At 39.0% G+C, this 15,177-nt stretch overlaps 1 non-coding gene across 1 annotated transcript; it reads right to left on the bottom strand.

Annotated features, from left to right (window-relative positions):
* Positions 1-13,833: 13,833 nt before the first annotated feature.
* Positions 13,834-13,941, bottom strand: LOC112804564 (small nucleolar RNA R71). The gene has a single exon (XR_003203174.1). It is a non-coding gene; the product is annotated as a small nucleolar RNA R71 (small nucleolar RNA).
* Positions 13,942-15,177: the final 1,236 nt, after the last annotated feature.

Here is a 15,177-nt window from a genome sequence, read left to right as displayed (position 1 = left end):
TGATAACTGATTGGGAGTAAATAATCAAAGAAAAATAAAAAAGAACGTGGAGAAAACCGCAATTTGCTACGGCGATGACGTTAGGGTTGCAAATTGTAAAGCCCAAGCGCAATTTAGCCACAGAGTCTATTTTGGTAGCAAATTTGGGGCACGGTAATCTGACTTTGCTACTAACATGGATCTGTGGTAAATGTTCCGTGGCTAATGACCGTATTTGTGGTATATGACCCATAATAAAAATAGTGACTTTCAATTAATGTTATTAGATACTAATAAATTTAAGTTGGTTTAGTGCTTTATGTTTATTTTCTTCAAATTATCAAATTTTACTTCTTATTAAATGATGCACTTATGACAATTTCATTATATATGTTATGTTTGCATATATATAATTTGTTTCATTATGTTATTTAGTTGTTTTATTTAGTTGGAAGTTCTTTAAATTAATCAGTAACTAATAAATTAAAGTTGAATAAACAGACTATTTTAAAAGAGGCACAATAATAAAAAAAGCTAAAATTTTAATGGAAATCATGAATTTGGCGGTGGTTTCTAACCGCTGCAAAATAGGCATATTGTTCGTTTCCCAGCATTTAGAGGCAGCGCAAAACGACCGCCATTTTCAAAACAAACCGCCGCAAAATTAATAGACCGAATTTCGAATTTCCTACGGCAGCGGGTAAAAATCGCCGCAAAACTATTTTTATTTTGCGGTGGTTATTCCAACGGTTAGCTAAGACCGTCGCTAACCGTTTACCCGCAATCTATCTTCCAGCAGGTATTTAACCACCGTAATATATTTGGCGGCGGTTGAAAACCGTCGCAAAATACTGGTTTGTATTGTAGTGATTAGTCATCAGTCAATATAATTGGATATATACTTAACTAATATATATATATATATGCTGATTTTTTTTATCTCATAATAAGGTGTGATTATTCGATCTTTATTGCATGTTTATTTTGCCTTTTGGTCTCATTATCATATGTTGTCACATTTTGGTACTTCACGTGTTATTAGTTTACCTTTATTATTTTTAGTCAATTAAGTTCAAGATGATTAGTTGTTTTAGTCCTAATGTCATAGTTTCTTTGTATAGTCGAAAATATAATATTATTGATGTAAATAACAAAACTCAAAATATTCATAATATCACAACATAAGAGCACCAAACTACATATTATAATAAAAGAAAAATATTCATGTTGCATACATCTCGATACCAAATAGTAATTACTGATCACATAGCAGCAAGTAGTTCATTAACAAAAAGATATTAGAACTAAGCAAAGATAAACTGAACATAACAATAACGATTTACCTATGAACATAAATTATAAAAACACAACTTAGAAACATCATAATCATCTGGTCCTTGCTTTAACATCGGTTTCCTCAAACCATATAAAGTCCTTCGGAGTGTAGGGTGTAAAACTTGATATTAACATTCTCATTCCAACTGTGATGCAGTATATGTTCCTTTTTAGATATCATGTATCTCAGTTTTGAAACCAATATATCAGTCATCTCCGCATCATTTGAACCATAAAAAGAACTCGGGTATTGTAGGACAGAAATGATATCCTTCCCTAGAAATAGTGTAGGTTGATACGGCATTGCAATACATGAAACCTTTAACATTCTTTCTCACAGCTCATTGTCATCAATACAGGTCAACTTTCACATTACAACTTATCTGGTGAAGCCTATGTTTGAATAGGACATGAAACTTACTCTATTGTTATAATGTGTAAGAGAATGGTAGGTTGACTTTGCATGAGATGGAATCTTTTGTTCATAAGTGAGCTTTTTTTCAGTGAAAAAATGACAATGCTACGTGGTACCACAGAGTTAACTCCTTCTTAATCAATCCAATAGACTGATCTCCTGTCGACAACCGAGTTGGACCAAATTTTGAAGATCGCTGTGAAATAATACAAATTTTTTCAAGTAGCATCAAACAAATTGTACAATGTCCATGACATGGACTTGTAGAAAAATGCCTTTTGTAGACATGTAGAATTCGATATTTAATGGTATCAAACAAATACTCAAAAGCATAGAGGGAGACGGCATGTTAACAGTGTTTTTTTTTTCTCATTCGAGACATAGTTTACATTGCGGGTAAGCGGATTCCAGATGACCAACATAGAGTTTAGGCCATCTTGAAAAAGCCTAATACATAGGTTCCCATTATCAGACCCTATCATTAAGTAAAATCTAAAATGGTTTATATTGATAGGTAAATTAAGTTGAATCTGCTCTCCATTTTGTGGATTTATCCTCAAAAATCATTGGCAGTTGTCATTAGTTGGAGGGTATACAACACCAATAATAAGTGTGGTGCTCCTATTCTTATTTTCTTAGTAGTTCAGCTTCACATATAATGTTGTAGAGAGCTTGTACCTCCATGCTTTATTCATTGCCAAGATCTTCCATAATAGGTCGTCATTGAGGTGTGGAAGGGCCACTCTTCTTGGTGGATATCACTCATTTTTTTTATTAAGGACCAGAATTTTATAGATAATAATTTGGATATAGTATAAGATTTTTTATTGTTGTTTGTTTTCATACTCACAGCAGGTTTATATATACATCCGTTGTTACGCACTTTGTGCATAATACCATTTTTTAAATAATTGAATCTTAATGATAGGGTTATGATCTAAATGATAGAAACAATGGTCATTTAAAGAAAAAAGAAATCATAAACCCTGAATAATTCCCAATGTAAAGGACTAAAAGAAAATATCTCTATATAGACAGAGTAAAAGCTATATTATCTTGCATATTTCTATGATTTGTAAGTTGTTTACATATTCTCTGTTAATATAATTTTTTCATTTTTTATGTTTGGTTTAAAGATATTACTCCAAAGTGAATAAATACCTGATATTGAAAACCTGAGTATAAAAAAATGTGTATTTGATAAAATCCAAATTTTATCAGGGCAATATCAATCTTTCACTCTATCTCTTAAGTTTGACCTTTACCTTATTATGTTACAGTTTATCACTGCATTTTCAGGTTCAGGTACCAATAAGATTTGATTTATATCCCCTTTAGTTCTTTGCTAAAGCAAATGTCTTTATCCTTGAAAATGTGAAGGTAACTATTGTCAATCTTTTCAATTATACCTATGATAGCTAGCATATCGTATCACTCGTTTAACTTTCTTTGACCCTAAGTAGTAAAATTTTTTCATACTAGACTAATTTTTTATTCATCTATTCGTTAATATACATTAGTCTAATATTTTATCCCCTTCATTTACAACATGTCGTAAGGGGTAAAAAAAGAATGATAACAACAATATGTGTAAAAGGCAAAATTAGTTATCATTTTAGGGGTCAATTAAACTAAAGACTAACAATCCAAAATGTAATACAAAAACTGAATTCAAAGTCAACATAATTCACCAACAGAAAGCGATAAAGTTCACTGATAATTAAAAACTAACATCACATAGTCTAACAATGACAACATTCCATGTAAAACCCGGTTAATTAACGGCTAATTAACCCATAAATGAGAATTTATTCTAGAAAGCCCAAAATGTGATTTTTGTGGCTAAATATGATAGAGGAGATTGAGACGAGAATTTTGATACCAATTTTATAGAATTCGGGCCAAGATTGGACCGAACGGACCAAACCGGGCCAACCGGACCCAAAGTGGGCCCTTGGCCCAACATAACTAAACCAAAACCCTAGTTTTCAGCATTCTCTCTCCTCACTAAACACACTCACATGCTGAAAATGGAGGCCATGGAGGGAAGAACATTCTCTCAAGTTCTTTCTCTCACTTGATCTTCAAACTACCATAACTTTTGATCTAGAGCTCCGATTGCCGCTCCGTTTACGGCCACGTGTTCACCATGGAGAGCTCTACAAAACCTATACAATTAATCTTAAGGTAAGCTACGTTTTACTCTTCGAAATTCCAGCCTTGTTTTCGAGTTTTATGAGCAAAAATGTTGAGATTTTGGGCTCTTTGATGTTATAGGACCCAACTCTCTTGAAGGAGAAGGTTAATCTTGTCTCCTTGGACCTTGGGTGTGGTAAGATTTTCAACCCTAGTGTAATTTGTTGTTCTATGATGTTTGGGTATTGAGATGTTGTGTATGGGTATGATGATTGTGGCTTAGGTTGTGTATATGTGAATATTGGAGCTTGAGTGGTGATTTTGAAAAGCTTAAAAAAGGGATTTGGTGGTGAAAAATCTGTTCTTGGAGGTGTTGAGGCCTTGAGAGCTTGTGGATAAGTGAATTGGAAGTGCTCCGGTTGAGCTTGGGAAATCGGCTATGGTATGGTTTCGGTTTTTCGTATCTAATATGTAATGTGGTAGGAAATACTTAGGCTAGAGGCCCTAAGATAGGCATTGAATTGTTGATGTTGTTGAATTATTGATATATATGATGTGGTCATATATGTGATGATGATTAATGATGCCTTGATGGTATGATGTATGAGAAATATGCATGTTGTGATATATGCTTGATGGTTGGTTATGGTTGAATTGTGGGTTGAACCATGTTGATGGTGAGTATGATATTGATTGTGTACAATGATGATTTAGTGGAATTGATGTTGTTGAGAATTGGCATGAGGAAGAGTATATGATATGTCAATATATTTTAGTTTGAGCCACTTGGGAAAAGTGGGTTAAAATGATGAGATAGTGATTTTGATAAATTGTGGTAAAGTGTCAATGTGTGAGTTGAGGAGGTTTGATGTTGAAATTGATATATTTTGATTGATTTCAAAGAAAAGGGATGAAAATGGCATGTTTTGATTTTGTATGAAAAACATGGTTTTTGGGCATATTTTGACGGGACATAACTTGGACTACGAATCTCATGTTTTGTACCAAATCTGTTTAGAAATGAAATTGGATCCGGGATGTCCCTGCCATTCGAAGAACGGGTGAAAAACGATTTAAAATGAGGAAGTTATGTCCGTCGGAAGATTGGGGGTTGAAATTGTGAATTCTGCAGCTTTTAACTTAGAAAAAATTTTAGCAGAATGACCCCCCGCGCGTAGGCGCACTTGGCGCGTACGCGCCGTTCTTCTCGAAAGCGCCATCCACGCGTGCGCGTGATGTGCGCGGACGTGCCGATGTGCTGCACCCAATGCCCAGCCATTTTCCAGAGAGTTATGCCAGAACTGTGCCAGTTTTGTGCCTGGGGCACGAGAGTATCCACGCGTATGCGTGGTTGACGCGTGCGCGTCGTTTGACTAGTTTTCAAACCACGCGTTAGCGTGCATGACGCTTACGCGTCGATGAGTTTTCGAGGCCATCCACACGTGCGCGTGGAGTGCGCGTACGCGTGGACCTGTTTTCATCTCAAAGTTGATTTTTGTGTTTTAAAAGCCAAATTTCATACTTCTAAGCCTCCGATCTCACCACTTATGTCTTAAATCATTATGATATGTCTAGCTATGAGAAGAAGGGCTAGTGAATGTGCAACTTGCGAGTAAAGCAAGGGGAAAATGAATGATCAATGAGGATCAAGCATGATTATGTGAGATGCGGAGGATGGTGGTGGAAGTTCTTGTTATGCCATAGGCCGAAAGGCTGTAATTGTTAATGAAACGGCTGGTTGTGGATTTAACCGTGAGCTGGATGGCTGGATTATTGTCGTGTTACGGCGGAGCCATGATTATGGCTATGTATACATGCATATATATACTGTTGGATGAATTTTGAAAGTTGCACTTCCATTATCGGAGATGAGAGTTTCCCTGGGAGAAAGCAGTGGCTAGCCACCACGTGCTCTAGGTCGAGACTTGAAGCTCTTTTGACCCTATGTCATCAGGGTGGCTGGGCACTGTGAAATTTCTGGACGAGCTCACCCCCAAAAATATTCACCAGTGATGGTGATGGATAAATATTCACCAGTGATGGTGATGGATAAATATTCACCAGTAAGGGTGATGGATATGGATCATGATTATGATCAAGTTATAATGAGCATGACTCAAGTTGGGGAGACACGACAGAGGGACAGTCCAATGGTTAACTGCCAGGACTTGTCAGGTTGGCTCTATAACCGACAGATGATATCATCAGCCACTAGGGACAGACATTCATCATATGCATACTATATGAATTGTTTGAGATTGCCTATTTGACTTCATATTACTTGCTAATTGTCTAAATGCCTTACTTGTTCCTAATTGTATATTTCTTGCTTAATATAACTGTGTTTGCTACATTATACTCCTGCTGGTGGTTGGGAGGTCTGAAGGAATTGGAAAGGGAAGTATTAGTTAGACTGAAGAATCTTTAGTCAGATGCCCTTTATGGTTTAGCCTGTATATAAGCTTTGAATTATCTGGAGGAAGTTCTAGGATTGCCTTTGGCTTTCCTCCATTATTATGTATTATATATGTGGAAGCTGTTACCATGCTGGGGACCTCTGGTTCTCACCCATGCGGATTTTGTGGTTTTCAGATGCAGGACGTGAGGTTTCCCGCTGAGGCATGCTGGAGACTTCTAGATTTGCGAAGATCCTTTGTTCTTGGGACTATGTTTTGGTTTATATGTTTTGCTTAGATACTTTTATCTCCATTAAATAATACAAACTGTGATGACTCCTCTTATGGGAGATTTTGGAGAATAGGTTTTATGTATTTGTGTCCCTTTGGGTTTCCTTTGGGGTTTTCCTTATTTTTATCATATGTATATACTGATATGCTTGGACCGGATATCTTCGCAGCTGGATCTTGAGTCTTGATATTCCTGTTTTTGACACTCCTTTGTATATATATAATCACGCGTTGGTTATCCTTGTTCGTTACGTTATCGATCGGAGTGTTGCGCTTTTGAGTTGCGATTTTTGTTTACCCTTTTTTTTTTTACAAAGGCTCCTAGTTATAATCAATCATTCATACTACTATACGTACTAAATTTTTATTTTAGAGGTCGTAATACCTTGTCATCTCTGAATTATGACTTAAGCATAAGACTCTGTATGGTAGAGTGTTACATTATGGTATCAGAGTAGTTCGTTCCTATAGAGCCTGAGGGATGGACTGACTATGCTTCTGTGCATTCTCTGTATGTGTGTTATGTGCTATTAGTATATCTGCTTGATATAATTGGCATAAACGTTCATGAGCATGCATTTGGGACTTTGAAGCACTAGACTTCTGATATTGAGACTGATCAACTTAATATCGATTGTTTGGTGTGTATAGGAACCAGATGGCGCCGCGTGGACGCGGTAGAGGCCGTGGTAGAGGTCGTACTAACACTCGTGCACCGGAGAATAACCCTAATGACCCGGTGAACTTTATGACTGCGTTGGAGCACATGGCTGCTGCTATGCAAGCCACTGCTGAGGCTCTTGGTCAACAGATGAACAACCATGGTAATGATGGAGGTGGAGTTCAGGGCCCGATGATGCTGGCAAACTTTTTGAAGGTTAATCCGCCTAAGTTCAAGGGAACTACTAATCCGACTGAGGCTGATACATGGTTTCAGGCTATAGAGCGAGCACTGCAAGCACAAGTGGTACCTGAAGGGCAGCATGTCGAGTTTGCTACCTATATGCTCACAGGTGAAGCGTCGCATTGGTGGCAAGGCATCCGACGTCTTTTGCAACAGGGTGATGACTATATCACCTGGAATGTCTTCCAAGAAGAGTTCTATAAGAAGTACTTTCCGACTTCTACTAGGACGGCTAAGGAACTTGAATTGTTACAGCTGAAGCAGGGTACTATGTCCATATTAGAGTATACTGACAAGTTTGAGGAGCTGTTCAGGTTCTCTCGTATATGCCAAGGGACTCCGGTGGAATATGAGGAATGGAAGTGTGTTAAGTATGAAGGAGGACTCCGGAACGATATTTTCAGTTCAGTGGGACCAATGGAGATTAGGACTTTCTCTGAATTAGTGAACAAGTGTAGGGTTGCTGAAGAGTGTGTGAAAAGGGCAACCGCTGAGAAAGGGAGTCACAAAGGATCATTCCCACAGAACCGAGGGAAGAGCTTTGCACCTAGAGGTCTGCCTTTCAAGAGAGAAAGCTCTTTCAGGAGGCCCAACAACAACAACTCCCAAGGAAAGAAGTTTGGGAAGCAGCCTCAGAATGATCAAGCTTGTACTAGGTGTGGAAGTCACCATCCGGGAGCATCATGCAAGGCCGGATGGGGTTTGTGCTACAATTGTGGAAAGGCGGGGCATAAAGCCGCAAATTGTCCGGAGAAGCAGAAACAAGGTGCTGGAAAGGCACAACAGGCTGGTCGGGTGTTCACCACCTCAGCTATAGGTGCCGAGGGATCCGAGACACTTATTCGAGGTAACTGTGAAATGGCGGGTCAAACTTTAAATGCTTTATTTGATTCGGGACCATCACATTCATTCATTGCATTTGAGAAATCCCATGAGTTAGGACTGAAGATTGTAACTTTAGGTTATGATCTAAGAGTGTACAATGCTACCCATGAAGCCACGGTAACTAGGCTAGGATGCCCGGAAGTTTCCTTTAGGTTCAAGCAGCGTGATTTTATTCATAATTTAGTCTGCTTGCTGATGATCGGTCTTGATCTTATCTTGTTGGACTGGTTATCTAAGAACCATGTTCTGCTAGATTGTTCTACAAAGTCGGTGTACTTTATGCCGGAAGATACTGAAGGGCCGGTCGTGGTGAATAATTATTACTTGAATTCGATGATGGTGAACTATTCCGGAACCAAATGTCAGGGTATCATGTTGTTAACCGCGGGCGTTTTGGGTGATGATCAAAGGTTGGAACAGATTCCGGTTGTGTGTGAGTTTCCGGAAGTGTTTCCCGATGATATTGATGAGTTTCCACCTAACCGAGAGGTTGAGTTTGCTATTGAATTGGTGCCCGGGGCGGGACCAATCTCAAGTGCTCCTTATAGGATGTCACCGTTAGAGATGAACGAGCTAAAGTCTCAGTTAGAGGATTTGTTGGGAAAGAATTTTATACGACCAAGTGTCTCTCCGTGGGGTGCTCCAGTGTTACTGGTGAAGAAGAAGGATGGGAGTATGAGGCTTTGTGTGGATTACAGGCAGCTGAACAAGGTTACAATAAAGAATAAGTACCCATTGCCGAGAATTGATGATCTCATGGATCAGTTACAAGGAGCTGGAGTTTTCTCCAAGATCGATTTGCGATCCGGTTATCACCAGATAAGGGTGAGGGGTGAGGATATCCCTAAGACCGCTTTTAGGACTCGTTATGGTCATTACGAATACACTGTAATGTCTTTTGGGTTGACGAACGCTCCTGCGGTATTCATGGATTACATGAATAGAGTTTTTCGTCCGTTTCTGGATAAATTCGTTGTTGTCTTCATTGATGACATACTGATTTATTCCAAGACTGAAGAAGAGCATGCGGAATACTTGAGGACCGTGTTGCAGATTCTAAAGGAGAAGAAACTCTATGCAAAACTGTCTAAGTGTGATTTTTGGAAGAGTGAGGTGAAGTTTTTGGGCCATGTGGTGAGTAAGAAGGGAATAGCCGTAGATCCAACTAAGGTGGAGGTTGTGATGGATTGGAAGCAACCAACCACTGTGACGGAGATAAGGAGTTTTCTGGGTTTATCTGGCTATTATCGAAGGTTTATCAAGGGCTTTTCACAGATAGCTTTGCCAATGACAAAGTTAACCCGTAAAGACACTCCGTTTGTTTGGACTCCTGAGTGCGAGGAGAGCTTTCAGACATTGAAAAAAAAGTTGACCACTGCACCTGTGTTAGTGTTACCTGAGCCGAACGAGCCATTTGAGGTGTATTGTGATGCCTCATTGAAGGGTCTAGGGTGCGTGCTGATGCAGCATCATAATGTGGTGGCGTATGCCTCACGACAGTTGAGACCTTGATGAGCGGATAATTTGTATGCTTTTTGGCATTGTTTTTAGTATGTTTTTAGTATGATCTAGTTAATTTTTAGTATATTTTTATTAGTTTTTAGTTAAAATTCACTTTTCTGGACTTTACTATGAGTTTGTGTGTTTTTCTGTGATTTCAGGTACTTTCTGGCTGAAATTGAGGGACCTGAGCAAAAATCTGATTCAGAGACTAAAAAGGACTGCAGATGCTGTTGGATTCTGACCTCCCTGCACTCGAAGTGGATTTTCTGGAGCTACAGAAGCCCAATTGGCGCGCTCTCAACGGCGTTGGAAAGTAGACATCCTGGGCTTTCCAGCAATATATGATAGTCCATACTTTGCCCAAGATTTGATGACCCAAACCGGCGTTCAAAGTCACCCTCAGAAATCCCAGCGTTAAACGCCGGAACTGGCACCAAAATGAGAGTTAAACGCCCAAACTGGTATAAAAGCTGGCGTTTAACTCCAAGAAGAGTCTCTACACGAAAATGCTTCATTGCTCAGCCCAAGCACACACCAAGTGGGCCCGGAAGTGGATTTTTATGTCTTTTACTCATCTCTGTACACCTTAGGCTACTAGTTTTCTATAAGTAGGACCTTTTACTATTGTATTGAGATATCGGGGTAGCTATCTTCATTTTTATGCTATCTTAGATCATTGGGAGGCTGGCCATTCGGCCATGCCTAGACCTTGTTCTTATGTATTTTCAACGGTGGAGTTTCTACACACCATAGATTAAGGTGTGGAGCTCTGCTGTACCTCGAGTATTAATGCAATTACTATTGTTCTTCCATTCAATTCCACTTGTTCTTGTTCTAAGATATCACTTGTTCTTCAACTTGATGAATGTGATGATCCGTGACACTCATCATCATTCTCACCTATGAACGTGTGACTGACAACCACCTCCGTTCTACCTTCGATTGGGTGAATATCTCTTGGATTCCTGATTGCACGATGCATGGTTGATCGCCTGACAACCGAGTGCTCGTCTGACAAACGAGCCAACCATTCCGTGAGATCAGAGTCTTCGTGGTATAGGCAAGAACTGATGGCGGCATTCAAGAAAATCTGGAAGGTCTAACCTTGTCTGTGGTATTCTGAGTAGGATTCAATGATTGAATGACTGTGACGTGCTTCAAACTCCTAGCAGGCGGGGCGTTAGTGACAGACGCAAAAGAATCGATGGATTCTATTCCGGCCTGACCGAGAACCGACAGCTGAATTCCGCGTTCTGTGACAGAGCATATGCAATCGTTTTCACTGAGAGGATGGGAGGTAGCCATTGACAACGGTGAAACCCTACACAAGCTTGCCATGGAAAGGAATAAGAAGGATTGGATGAAGACAGTAGGAAAGCAGAGAGACGGAAGGGAAGGCATCTGCATGCGCTTATCTGAAGTTCCTACCAATGAATTACATAAGTATCTCTATCTTTACCTTTTTGTTATTTTCGTTCATCACCATTACCATTTGAGTTTGCCTGACTAAGATTTACAAGATGACCATAGCTTGCTTCAATACTAATAATCTCTGTGGGATCGACCCTTACTCGCGTAAGGTTTATTACTTGGACAACCCAGTGCACTTGCTGGTTAGTTGTGCGAAGTTGTGTAATGCCATGGTATTGAGCTACCAAGTTTTTGGGGTTCATGACCGGGGATTATGAGAGTTGTGAAAAAGTATTGTTCACAATTTCGCGCACCAAGTTTTTGGCGCCGTTGCCGGGGATTGTTCTAGTTTTAAGCAAGCTTTTGGTAACATCAGTGCCAAGATCCGGCAACAACATCAAGTTTTTGGCGTTATTGCCAGAGATTGTTCTAGTTTGGACAACTGACGGTTCATCTTGTTGCTTAGATTAGGTATTTTTTTTTTCGAAATTCTTGAAGATGAATTCTAGAGTTTCATGATGATTTGTTGAAGTCTGGCTGGCTGAGAAGCCATGTCTAATCTCATTGGACCGAGGTTTCAACTTATCATCACAAGAGCTTGTTGATTTTTATCAATCTTGCGTTTGGAGCAGTGATCTGCTAAGGCTTGGATGGCCTTTGGCCATGTCTAGTGTTTTGGACCGAAGCTTTCTTTGAAAGCTTGGCTGGCTGTGAAGCCATGTCTAATTCCTGGACCGGAGTCTTAGGCTAGCATTGCACTGATTCCTGGAATTCTCATTAAGAATTTTGATATCTTTTTCCACTTAATTTTCGAAAAACACAAAAAAAAATTAAAAAATCATAAAATCCAAAAATTTCTTGTTTGAGTCTAGTGTCTCATCTTAAGTTTGGTGTCAATTGCATGCATTCATTCATGTATCTTGGTGATCTTCAAGATGTTCTTGACGATTTACTTGCTTTAATCTTTGAATTCTATTGACTTGAGTGTTTTGTGTGTCTCATATGCATTTTCATCCTGTTAGTGTCAGTAGTATACAAACTGCTAAGTTTGGTGTCTTGCATGCATTGTTATTTGATTCTTGTTGCATTTTAATTTTTTCTTATTATTAAAAATCCAAAAATATTTTTAATTTGTGTCTTCTCAAGTCAATAATACAGAGAATTGAAGATTCAGAACATACAGCAGAGGAATTGCACAGAAAAAGCTGGGCGTTCAAAACGCCCAGTGAAGAAGGACAGACTGGCGTTTAAACGCCAGCCAGGGTACCTGGTTGGGCGTTTAACGCCCAAAAGGGTAGCATTTTGGGCGTTAAACGCCAGAATGTGCACCATTCTGGGCGTTTAACGCCAGGATGGCTAGAAGGGAAGATTTTGTTTTCAAATCAAATTTTTTCTAAGTTTTCAAAATCTTTTCAAAATCAAATCTTTTTCAAATCAATTTTTCAATCAAATCTTTTTCAAAACCAATTTCTTTCCATTTTTAAAGATACTTACTATCAATTAATGATTTGATTCAACATTTCAAGTATGTTACCTTTTCTGTTGAGAAAGGTTTAATGTTTGAATCATATCTTTTCTTGATTAGTCAAGTTTTTAATTTTCAAATCAAATCTTTTTAAATTGTTTTTCAAATCATATTTTCTCAATCACATCTTTTTAAAACTAATCATATCTTCTTAACCACATCTTTTTCAAAATAGTTTTCAATCAAATCTTTTTGATTTCTAATTTCAAAATCTTTTTCAAAAATCACTTGATTTCTTTTCCATTTTCATTTTCGAAAATTAAGTAATGTTTTTCAAAAAAAAAATGTTTTCAAAATTTCTACTTAATTTTCGAAAATCACTTCCCTCCTTCTCACATCCTTCTATTTATGGACTAACACTATCCCTTAATGCAAAATTCGAACTCCATCTCCTTTGATAAGTTCGAATTTTCTACTTCTGTCTTCTACTCTTCTTTTTCTCTGACACTTCAAGGAGTCTCTATACTGTGACATAGAGGATTCCACATTTTCTTGTTCCCTTCTCTTTCATATGAGTAGGAGCAAAGACAAAAGCATTCTTGTTGAGGCAGACCCTGAACCTGAAAGGACCTTAAAGAGAAAGCTCAGAGAAGTCAAAGCACAACTCTCTTTAGAGCACCTAACCGAATTCTTCAAAGAAGAAGAACACATGGCAGCCGAAAACAACAACAATGCCAACAATGCAAGGAAGGTGCTGGGTGACTTTACTGCACCTACTCCCGATTTCTATGGGAGAAGCATCTCTATCCCTGCCATTGGAGCAAACAACTTTGAGCTTAAGCCTCAATTAGTTTCTCTAATGCAACAGAATTGCAAGTTCCATGGACTTCCATTGGAAGATCCTCATCAGTTTTTAGCTGAATTCTTGCAAATCTGTGACACTGTCAAGACTAATGGGGTTGACCCTGAGGTCTACAGACTAATGCTATTCCCTTTTGCTGTAAGAGACAGAGCTAGAACATGGTTGGACTCTCAACCTAAAGAAAGCCTGGACTCTTGGGAAAAGCTAGTCAATGCCTTCTTGGCAAAGTTCTTTCCACCTCAAAAATTGAGTAAGCTTAGAGTGGAAGTCCAAACCTTCAGACAGAAGGAAGGAGAATCCCTCTATGAAGCTTGGGAAAGATACAAACAATTGATCAGAAAGTGTCCCACTGATATGCTTTCTGAATGGAGCATCATAGGTATTTTCTATGATGGTCTCTCTGAACTGTCCAAGATGTCTTTAGATAGCTCTTCTGGAGGATCTCTTCATCTGAAGAAGACACCTACTGAGGCTCAAGAACTGATTGAAATGGTTGCAAATAACCAATTCATGTACACTTCTGAAAGAAATCCTGTGAACAATGGGACTAGTCAGAAGAAAGGAGTTCTTGAGATTGACACTCTGAATGCCATATTGGCTCAGAAAAAAATATTGACTCAACAAGTCAATATGATTTCTCAAAGTCTGTCTGGAATGCAAAATGCACCAAGCAGTACTAAGGAAGCTTCATCTGAGGAAGAAGCTTATGATCCTGAGAACCCTTCAATAGAGGAGGTGAATTACATGGGAGAACCCTATGGAAACACCTATAATCCTTCATGGAGGAATCATCCAAATCTTTCATGGAAAGATCAACAGAGACCTCAACAAGGTTTCAACAATAATAATGGTGGAAGAAACAGGTTTAGCAATAGCAAGCCTTTTCCATCATCTTCTCAGCAACAGACAGAGAGCTCTAAGCAGAATACTTCTGACTTAGCAACTATGGTCTCTGATCTAATCAAAACCACTCAAAGTTTCATGACTGAAACAAGGTCCTCCATCAGAAATTTGGAAGGACAAGTGGGTCAGCTGAGCAAGAAAATTTCTGAACTCCCTCCTAGTACTCTCCCAAGCAATACAGAAGAAAATCCAAAAGGAGAGTGCAAGGCCATCAACATGGCTGAATTCTGGGATGAAGGAGAGGCAGTGAACGCCACTGAGGAAGACCTCACTCGGCGTCCACTGACCTCCAATGAGTTCCCCAATAAGGAACCATGGGAATCCGAGGCTCAAAATGAGACCATAGAGATTCCATTGGACTTACTTCTGCCATTCATGAGCTCTGATGAGTATTCTTCCTCTGAAGAGGATGAGTATGTCACTGAAGAGCAAGTTGCTAAATATCCTGGAGCAATCATGAAGCTGAATGACAAGTTATTTGGAAATGAGACTTGGGAGGATGAAGCTCCTTTGCTCACCAAAGAACTGGATAACTTGTCTAGGCAGAAACTGCCTCAAAAGAGACAGGATCCTGGGAAGTTTTCAATACCTTGTACCATAGGCACCATGACCTTCAAGAAGGCCTTGTGTGACTTAGGGTCAAGTGTAAACCTCATGCCTCTCTCTGTAATGGAGAAGTTAGGGATCTTTGAG

This window comes from Arachis hypogaea, chromosome 5 (genome assembly GCF_003086295.3).
Source record: "Arachis hypogaea cultivar Tifrunner chromosome 5, arahy.Tifrunner.gnm2.J5K5, whole genome shotgun sequence".
NCBI classification, from domain to species: domain Eukaryota; kingdom Viridiplantae; phylum Streptophyta; class Magnoliopsida; order Fabales; family Fabaceae; genus Arachis; species Arachis hypogaea.
The sequence above is the reverse complement of the archived record's forward strand: the minus strand, read 5'-3'. Positions and strand labels throughout refer to the sequence as shown.